This window comes from Nicotiana tomentosiformis, chromosome 7, assembly GCF_000390325.3.
Source record: "Nicotiana tomentosiformis chromosome 7, ASM39032v3, whole genome shotgun sequence".
Classification (NCBI taxonomy): Eukaryota; Viridiplantae; Streptophyta; class Magnoliopsida; order Solanales; family Solanaceae; genus Nicotiana; species Nicotiana tomentosiformis.
Genome location: NC_090818.1, coordinates 79367195 through 79378109, shown reverse-complemented (window position 1 = coordinate 79378109; position 10915 = coordinate 79367195). Strand labels below are relative to the sequence as shown.

At 39.6% G+C, this 10915-nt stretch overlaps 1 pseudogene; it reads left to right on the top strand.

The window, feature by feature from the left end:
* The first annotated feature begins 7739 nt into the window (after positions 1 to 7739).
* On the top strand, positions 7740 to 9271 carry LOC104115006 (ubiquitin receptor RAD23b-like; annotated as a pseudogene).
* The last annotated feature ends 1644 nt before the right edge of the window (positions 9272 to 10915 follow it).

The following is a 10915-nucleotide window of genomic DNA, read 5'->3' as shown; positions in this document are numbered from 1 at the left end:
TAGTGACCTAAAGAGAAAATGGTCTTATAACAACAGTCTTACAACAACATTGTATGCACTCCATAAGAAAGTGGCATATATCGTGGTTAATGAACGGGAAGAAGAAAAAAACATTCAAAAGGGTGATATTCAAGATCATATGGGTTGTATGGAATTTCAATATGTGTGGGCACTAAGATAAGCCAAGTATTCATGCAAAAAGTGGCTGAACGACCAGGGAAAATAATTTCTTACATTTAAAGAAAGCTGAGAAGGAACGGAAGGAATTATTCGATCAATGATCCAAAGTTAGTTACATCATGAATGCACTCATGATTTCAGAGTATTATCCATGCAGCATATATGTTGGCAATGATATAGCCGTAGAAGACTCTGGTATGAGTTAAAAGAAAGAATTAAGTTCAAGTCATAGACAAAGGATTGAATTGTTATAAGATTGTATCATGGATATTCCATGCGTCCACGGAAGGCTAAAGTAATAACTAATACCACGAGCCGCAGATCGGAAGATAGCTTAAGCCTACATAAAGGCTGATCAGAAGGAAGAGGAAACTAAAGAGTTACATCAACTAAGTAAATTAGTAGTATGATTATTGAACCCAGAAAGTTATAGACATCATGATTGAGAACATTGCAGAATCACACTTAATATCAGAGGTACAAGAGAGATAGTACAGTAGCCATATTCTATAACAGCCCTACGATAAAGCCAGTTAGAATAGTACCAGCCTCATAAGAAGTCGGTGCGAAGCTCCCACCGGATATGCACCAGAGGTGCAAGTATTATAATAGAGCTTCAAGTTGTGGATGTGAATTATACCTATGTGGAAGGGAGGTTATGAAAAACATAGAAGAATGTGAGGCAATATTTAAAGATAAGTAAGGTAGAGGTGAACAACGTATCAGATACTCAAATGCAGAAGGTTGTGAATTATCTGTACTTCGGACAGAAGGCTAGAAGCGGTGGAATTCAGTATCGATAGCAGCATCGTCACTGGCATATCTTCCAGCCTATAGTTTCTAAGTAATGAGAGATCTAGTTAAGAGAGTAAAGAAGAGTTAGAGACGATGTGATATCTCACTTGATGTTCTAAAATAACACAAGGAAATTTGTGGTGCAAGCAAGTTGAAGGAAGGTTGCGAGTAGTATAAATAGATATGTATAGGTCGCAAGCTAAAGTATGGTAAAGCGATGAGGTTTTAGGAAGACAGGAGTAAGGATAAGAAAGGGCGAGTGAGAAGGTGATGAGAATAGATAAGTCCTCAGGATTAAGCCTACGAAAACAAGAGAGCTGATGGTTTCTCTAAGCTGCAGAAAGCTCAGTATAGCCAAATGAACTCAAAGGAGTCTAAGACTAGTAGCATTTAGAAGAGATGGAATGTTGCCCTGGTAATAGAATGTGGGTGTATAAAGGATGACATTTGGGCCTTCGATTGAGTAATGATTTGTAGAAGAAAAGAAAGGGATTTCATGAATTATACAGGATTAAAATACCCACTTACGGTGAATCACGTTGGGATGCTAGGAGATACGGTTATGAAAGCATGGTATCGCCCCATGTGGATCACTCTAATCATTTCAGATGTTCCCCGATGCAACATGAGCCCTAGTGATTACTTAAGAGGTTTTAAGTCATCAGTGGTAGATTGTAGATCAATATTGAGGTGAATCAACAATGGATGGACAAAAGTCGCAAAGTATGAGATGAGATTATGCCGTCATTCTTAAGATGAACAGTAATGAGGAAGCATTAAAGGACATAGATTTATAAATATGGGATAAGCAACGAACGTAATCTAGAGTTTGGTAGCAGACCTCAGTGACGATAGATCGAGGTAAGAGTTATGATATATTATGACCTACCTAGATGCAGTAAAGTCATGCGAATGGATAACCAGGACTATGAAATAAGATATAGAAATATCCGTAAGTTCAACAAAGTTCCGAGCGAAGAACATCAGTATGCCTATAGATGCCCAGAAAGACATCTTATCAAGCTCTATATATGTTTACAAAGTGAGGCGCAGAGATCGGCTAAAAGCTAGAGGAAAAAAGGAGAGAAGAGTAGCAAAGGCACATTTATAAGGTCAGAATCATACAGGCTGCATGATAGAAGGTAGCAACAGTTACGAGATTGGAAGGATTCCGACCACAAGTCGTGATGTGAGAAAGAGGCCTAAAGGGGGGAATGCCTTGGCCTTTGAGTATATTCAAAGAACAGTTGCCTAAATGGCAAAGAGAGTACTAAGGTCTTCGCAAGAGCTATGGGTTATGAGAATGATAAGTGCGTCAGTCAACATTCGAGGAGGAATGTTCCAAAGGGGGGAATGATGTTACACCACATGATTTTGTACGTGGAAGTACGCCATAAGTAAATTGATATAAGCTCGGAAATGAGATGTTACATCCCATATTTTCGAACGTTACAATTTTGTCGTAAGTTAATTGACGTAAGCTCGGGAATGAGATTATTTTTGAGGTTATAAGTATTATGTTATTTCAAACAAGTGATAAGTAAATTCGTAAAGGAGAGAGGGTAAGCGAATCGAAGAAAGTGAGTTTCGTCGAAGTTCGTTAATTTGGGATAAAATACGGTCCGAGCTAATACCCGGTATTCATGGACTATTACCATACAAGGTACCACATGACCATGATAGTAGGGTACATAAAGTGTGTTAAAAGTGAGTAGTATTTTAAGTAATTTGAGATAATTCTTAATTATATGGGTAATTGGTTACTTATTGGTTAATGGGAGATTAACAAGTTGATTAAGGAATTGTGGATAATTAACTAAGGTCTTTGGATGAGCATAAAGAGGCTCCAACATGGCAGCCCATGAGATTGGATAAAGAATCAATTTGTGACTCTTAAGTATATGGTAAGGTGGCACATTTTGGAAGATTTTTAATGGCTTAGTCATCACATAAAGTGGGGCCCACAACCAAGAATCTTAAAGACATCTCCCTACATTATTATTTCATATATCATTGTTGTGGAGATGTATGTGTTACTAACAAAGGAATTCTTAAAAATGAATTCATATGAATTTCATAACGCTACAGCAGTGTGAGATGCAATTCGGAGAGAGCACGGTACAATCTTTCTCACGAATATCATAGAATATTCCCCTACTTCGATCCCCCGTTATGTATTCTTTGCAAAATATGTGTGTTAGAGGAATTGTCAAGAGAATCGGTCCAGGTATGTTAAGGCTATCCCTTCTTTCTTTTGGCATGATCTATACGACACAAACGAAACGAGCAAATGCATAATTTCCATAAATTACTCTATTCATAGAAATACTAGAGATGCTTATGTTCTTGTTTCATGATATTACTCAAAGGCATAATGGTCTTATGACACTCCAAAAGATTTTATTGACGTACTTCTCATGCATTGCATTCATTTATATTGACCCATGACCAGATGGCGTTATATACGTGTATATATGTATATTATATGTATATGGGATATGGAAAAAGGTTACAATGTTATATACATACCACCACCTTATCAGCTGGTATACGTTGATGAATTGCCCACAGTGGCCGAGATGATATGATGGGATGCCCTCAGAGGCTTGATGATGTTATGAACGCATATACCTCTACATGGTATGATATTTATATGCATATGCATGACATTATAAATATGAAGTGATTAACAGAGTTATTCATATATACATGTCGAGTCTTTGACTCTATGTTTCTCTCATGTCTATTGTTTATTGATTTTCATTCCTTACATACTCGGTATATTATTTGTACTGACGTCCTTTTTGCCTGGGCACACTGCGTTTCATGCCCGCAGGTCCCGATAGACAGGTCGAGAGTCCTCCAAGTAGGCTATCCGCTCAGCGGAAGATGCTGGTCCACTCCATTTGCTCCGGAGTTTCTATTGGTTAGTATGATTAGGCATGTATTGATTGGTATGTCAAGGCCCTGTCCCGGCCTTATGACGTTTATGTACTCTTAGAGGCTTGTAGACTTATGTCATGTATATGAAAGATTGTATGGCCTTATCGGCCTATGTTCAGTGTATGAGTGATTATTTTGGCCTTATATGCCCATACGTCATATGTCTAAGTCAGTATATCAGGTTGGGTTGTTCTATGTCGGGCATTCCCTCATGTTTACTCTAGTTATTTCATGACGCCCCTTCTAGCCCACTTACCCTTGATGATGTAATAAGAAAGATACGTTACGTTGGTACTCGGTTGAGTAAGGTACCGAGTGCCCGTCGCGGGCCATCGGTTTGGGTTGTGACAAAAAAATCATGTGGGTCCTCTGACTTGTCATCTATAAATATAGGAGGATGAAGCCTAGTCCATCTATCCAACCACTTATGCTCCTCAACAGTAGCGGCCGGTCTAGGTTCTTCTCTAACCACTGCAACCGGTTGAACCCCGCCAACATGCAGTGCGCTTGGGGTCTGATACATAGTAGCAACGTGCTCTTGCACATGAGCGGTAGGGGTCGGTGCTCCCCCTCCCACCTGAGATATGGTTGGATTTGCTTGAAATAGCCCAGCTTGGGTCATAGAATCCATGAACAATACCATACGACCCATGACCCCTTGAAAGACCGGTGCGGTCATAAAATCCATCGGGGCTGGTTCAACTGCAGGTGCCTCATCCTGCTCTTCAATAACAGGATCCTCCACTGGATCCACTACTGGTACTACATGGGTAACTCTAATACTCCCTCGTCCTCTAGCAGGAGTTATGGCCCTCCCTCGGCCTCTACCTCTAACAATCGGGGGAGCAGCCCCTCTGCCGTTGAGTACAGCCATCACGCTTCTTCTCACCATCCGTGAGAGAATAGAAGATATTTAGCACAACATCAACTGCACTATAGGAGATGATGAAAGAGAAGTTTCTTAACACCCTATAGCCTCTCAAAGATAAGTAGAGACGTCTCTGCACCGATCCGCAAGACTCTACTAGGTCTGCTCATGACTCGTGAAATCGATGTGAACCTAGTACTCTAATACCAAACTGTCACGACCCAAATCCCACAATAGGCCATGATGGCGTCCAACGATGTTGTTAGGAAAGCCAACGTGTGAATCTCCAACTCAATTATCCATTTTAACTTTTAAGATCATAAATTTCATTAGATAAATAGAATTAAATGTAGAACTCAAGGAAACATACGTTCTTATTTACCGAAATACCGAGTATGAATAATACACAAAACGTAGTGATAATAATATCATGTACAACTGAGAACATCCACTAGAAATTCCTCCAAAACCCCGGGTCACGAGTGCATGAGCAATCTAGAGAATATACAAAATTACTACAGCTACTGTCTGAAATAAAATAGACAAAAACAATAAATATGATAAGAGGGAGACTCTGGGTGCTGCAGATTGAATCATGGAGGGAAGCTCACCACTAAATCTTCGTGAAGTGCGCCTGCTCGTCTGTATGACCACCTGAAGTACTTGTCTCAGTACCTGCACAACCGGTGCAGAGGTATAATATGAGTACGTAAATTAATGCGTACCTAGTAAGTATCTAGTCTAACCTCGAAGAAATAGTAACGAGGGGTTGACTTCAACACTTACTAGTGGTAAGATAATAAGGTGCATAAAGTAGGCAGGTATGAAACACAACAAGTAGCTACAAGACTGATAAACTTTAATAATAAATTTCCAAACATGAATTATTACAAAATCATTAAAATTTCATAACCGGCCTTGAAGGCAAAAGATCAACTGATACCAATACCAAATCAAATCTTAGGTATTACGCATAAGTCTGCCAAGGCGAACGACCCGATCCCATAAGCCCGATCCCATAAGAGTAACTCACAATTCTGCCGAGGCGAATTGCCCGATCCCATAAGAGTTATTTACAACACAACCGAAGCAAACGACCTGATCCCATAAGAATAATTTGTAATCCTGTCGAGGCAAACGGCGCGATCCCATAAGAGTGATTTAAAAGACTACTGAGGCGAACGACCCGATCCCATAAGAATGGTTTGTAATCCCGCTGAGGCGAAGAAAATCTCTCACTCATGAAAATACATACGAGTCGAGAAGACACGTAAATACCGTGCATCAAATATTTCACAATTCCAAAGTAAGAGACTCGGTCATTATTTTTATTCTAGTCTCAATCTCACTCTCAGTCATGAATCTAAGTCTACCCAGACATAAACATGAATCTACCTACGTACGGACTCTTGTCACCTCGTGCATACGTAGCGCCCATAACAAGTAGCACGCAACAATTAATACACCTATGGGGATAATTCTTTCTTACAAGATTAGGCAAAGGACTTACTTCGCTTCCAAACTCACTACTCGGCTCTTAAACCTCACTAGTAGCCTCAAATCGACGCCGAGCAATCTGAAACTAGTCAAAGGTCGTACAAACTTATCAATATATGCCCAAAAGTTCATAATTTAACAATTACAGTAATTTCCCAACCCAACTCGAGAAGTCAGCAAAAGTAAACCCCGACCCTACGTATTCGCATTCCGGAAAATTTCAAAGATAAACGTTACCCATGACATTACCAACTCAAGTATATAATTTATTCCCAATTCCGAAATCAATTTCGCGGTCAAATCCCGGTTTTACTAAACCCTAGGTTTTCCGACAAAATTCTACAATTTCACTAATTTCTGCATTAAAATATACCATAATCCATGTATTTAACTCATAATTAGTAGAAATCACTTACCTTATGTTGTTTGATGAAAATCCCCCCCCCCCCCCCCCCAAAGAGCTCTCAAATTCGTCCAAACCCACGTAAAAAGTGAGAAATGGGCTAAGTCCTGAAATAAAATGTAACCTGCCCAATGGTTTCTTCTTCATGATCGCGAAAAGTCCCTCCCAATCGCGAAGGCCAACTGCCCCTGTCTAGATTTTTCCTCTACGTGTTTGCGACATCCAAGGTCATGTTCGCGATGAACAAGTCCCCGGCACTTCGCGTTCGCGGTCCCCCAGCCGCGTTCGCAAAGGCTTATGCTGCCTTCCACAAGATTTCCTCCAACGTGATCGCGACCACCTCTTCGCGTTCACGAAGGCCAATGGCTCCCCCTTGCCCAGACCTCAAAAGCTTCTCGTTCGCGCTTGAACCTTCGCGTTCACGAAGAAGAGCCATATCCTCTCTCGTGTTTGTGGAGCCATCTTCGCGTTTGCGAAAGGCAACCAGCTAGCCCATCCAAAATCCTTCTTCGCAATCGCGGGACATCCGGTACACCAGCACCAACAAAAATCTTCCAACTTCAAAGATGCTCTGAGTGATCCGAAACTCACCCAAACCATCCGGGACACCGTCCAAATATATCAACAAGTCCATAAATATACTACGGACCTACTCGAAGGTTCGGAACATGTAAAATCAAATCAAAACCAAGAATCATGCCTCAAAACCAAATTGATCAACTTCTAAACTTCAAATTCATTTCAACCAACTCCGAACGCGATGAATCATACTTAGACAATCAGAATGACGCCAAATTTCACTCTCAAGTTACAAATCACTATACAAACATATTCCAAGGCTTGGAATCCCAAATGGATGTCGATAACACCAAAGTCTACTTTAAATCAAACTTAGAAATCTCTAAAACCATCAAGACGCCAACTTTCAACAATAAGCACCGAAACGCTCCCGGTCCACACGAAACTCGATCCGAACATATGCCCAAGTCTAAAATCATCATATGAACCTGTTGGAACCTTCAAATTCATGTTGGAGTGGAGTGGCAGCTGATCCATAACAGTATTTGAAGTTTTTAGGGTTTTGTTCTTTTTTTGTGAAGCCTTGCTCTTTTCTCACTCCTAATTGGCAGAGATGAAGCTCACTGTAAAGACTCTCAAAGGCAGTCACTTCGAAATCAGGGTTCAGCCCTCCGATACCATTATGACTATCAAGAAACACATTGAAGATGTGCAAGGAAAAGATAAATACCCATGTGGGCAGCAGTTTCTGATTCACAATGTTAAAGTGCTGAAGGATGAAAGTACGTTAGTGGATAACAATGTCTCTGAGGATGGTTTCCTCGTTGTCATGCTTAGCAAGAGCAAAGCTGCTAGCTCAAGTGGGACAACATCTGCTCAGCCATCAGTTACTGCAACTAATCCTACTCCAGCACCTGAAGCGACTCCGCCATAACAGGTCCTAATGAATTTTGCTTCCAACTGATGGTTATAGTGAAGCTGCGTCAAATGTAGTTGCTGGAAATAATCTTGAGCAGACAATACAACAAATTATGGATATGGGTGTCGGTAGTTGGGACAAAGAGACAGTTACACGTGCACTTCGAGCAGCTTATAACAATCCTGAAAGAGCTGTTGATTACCTATATTCAGGAATTCCTGAAACAGCCGAAGTTGTTGTACCGGTGGCACAGGGTGGAGTTAATTTTGCAGCTGGGACTACTGCAGCGCCTACTGCACCTTCCTCTGACGGGCCTAATTCTGCTCATCTAAATTTGTTTCCTAAGGAGAATGTTGTTGGTGCTGGCGGTGCTGGTCTTGGATCCCTTGATTTTCTCAGGAACAACCAACAGTTCCAAGCTTTACGTTCAATGGTTCAAGCTATCCCACAAATTTTACAACCTATGTTTCAGGAACTACGAAAGCAAAATCCTAAACTTTTAAGATCTATACAGGAGCATCATCAAGAGTTTCTTCAATTAATTAATGAACCTGTAGATGGTTCCGACGGGGACATCTTTGATTCGGCTGAGCAAGAGATACCACGCACAATCAGGGGCGGAGCTACAGTAGTGGGTGCGGGTTCGGGCGAACCCAGTAACTTTTTCCAGAACCATGTATTTGTATTGAAATATTTACTAAATCTATATAAATATATACTGCCAAACCAAGTAACAAAAGGGGTCTTGGTTCGACGGTGAGGGTTGTGCGTTGGAAAAGATGGGAGTTCGATTCCCCTTGGAAGCAATGTTTTATTTTAAAATTTAGAACCCACACAATTAAATCTCTAGCTCCGCCTCTGCACACAATTAGTGTCACACCAGAAGAGCAGGCGGTGATTGAGCGACTGGAGGTAATGGGTTTTGATAGAGCTCTTGTCATTGAGACTTTTTTGGCTTGTGATCGCAATGAGGAACTAGCCGCAAATTATCTGTTGGAGCATGCGGGATATTACGAAGATTAAGTGGCAAAGTATATTAGCTGTATTCTTTAGCATTCACCAAAAGGTTTTGAGTAGTTTTATAGTACTCGAGATGGATTGTAAAGGAGGTTTTACTTTAATGATTAATCATTGGATCCAAAAAAAATCATCAAATCCCGATTTCAAGGTCATTTACTCAAAGTATTGATCAAAATTAAACTTGACCGCCTTAGGCCACTATTATGGAACTAAGTGTTTCGAATTCAATAAGAACCCTTTCAAAATCAAACCAACCATCCCTGCAAGTTATAAAGAAGTAAAAGCATATACGGGGTATCTTAAATATGGGAACATGGATCTAGAAGAAAAATGACCGGCCGGGTCGTTACATGCCATCACAACTTGGTGGAATTTTGGGTCGTGAGAATTAACTGCGTAGGTTTATATAGTAGGTCCATTGTCTTAGCCTCGTCGGGGTTAGGCTCGACACTTACTGACTATATTGGGTCAGTTGTACTCATACTACACATCTGCACTTATTATTCAAATTCTGGCATTGGTCCTAGTGGAGTCCCCATGGATGATTATTAACTTGGACATATGGGAGACTCGAGGTAGTGTTGCATATCGGATCACAGACTCTGAGTTATCTTTATTATCTTTGCTACTGTTTATTTGTATCAAATAATATTTTATTTTTATTTCTAACTTTGTATTTAGTATTCTTTAGAGCTCATGTACTCAGTGACACCAGTCTTGGAGAGTTATTTAGATGGTTGTATTCATTTCAGACTTGTTGTGTAATTTTGGAGCCTCACCCTTTATTTATGATATTATGTTGTTTAATGGTTAATGTGCATTTTTATTATTATTGTTACGTGTTCTCTTGCCTAGCAATGTATTAGGCACTATCATGACCCCTTTGTTGGGATTTTGGGTCGTGACGTCAACTTTCAATTCAACCTTACTTTTTTCACTCTTATATTGAAGCACATAACAATACACTTCCAAAAGAGCATACATGTTATATCCCGTACTTTTTTACATTGGATTTGTCATAAGATAATTGACATAAGTTCAAGGACAAGACTATTTTCGAGGTTATAAGTATTTATGATATGTCGAACAAGTGATAAGTAAGTGTTATGAAGGCCAGAGGGTAAACGAGTCGAAGAAATTGAGTATCGCCGAAATTTGACATTTTGGGATAAAATACGATCCAAACTATAATACCCGATATTTATGAACTTGTATCATACAATGTACCATATGACCATGATAGTAACGTATATTATAGTAAGGTGTATGAAGTATACTAGTATTTAAGTAAAATGAGACCTAGAAATAATTATATGGCTAATTGGTTAAACATTGGATTTTAGAGAAAGATTATTAGATTTATTAGTAGATAATTATTGCGTGGGCATCAATCCACGTGTAAGTAGTCATGCAACTCACTGATTTAGTTGTTTACTATGTATCGAGCTTTTGCCACCTATACTTGTTGTGTTTCTTACGTGGTTCTATTTTGTTGATTTTGTGAACATAAGAAATTTTAGTTAGTGCAAATAGGGAACTTAACGGATAATATAGTTGTACAGTGTCTTAAAGATTTACAATTTCAAGGAGTTAGTATATTATCATTTTTAAAACTTTTTCTTCATGGTTGAGCTTGTGCCACCTATACTTGATTGTTTCTTACGTGGTTCTATTTTGTTGATTTTGTGAACATAAGAAATTTTAGTTAGTGCAAATAGGGAACTTAACGGATAATATAGTTGTACAGTGTCTTAAAGATTTACAATTTCAA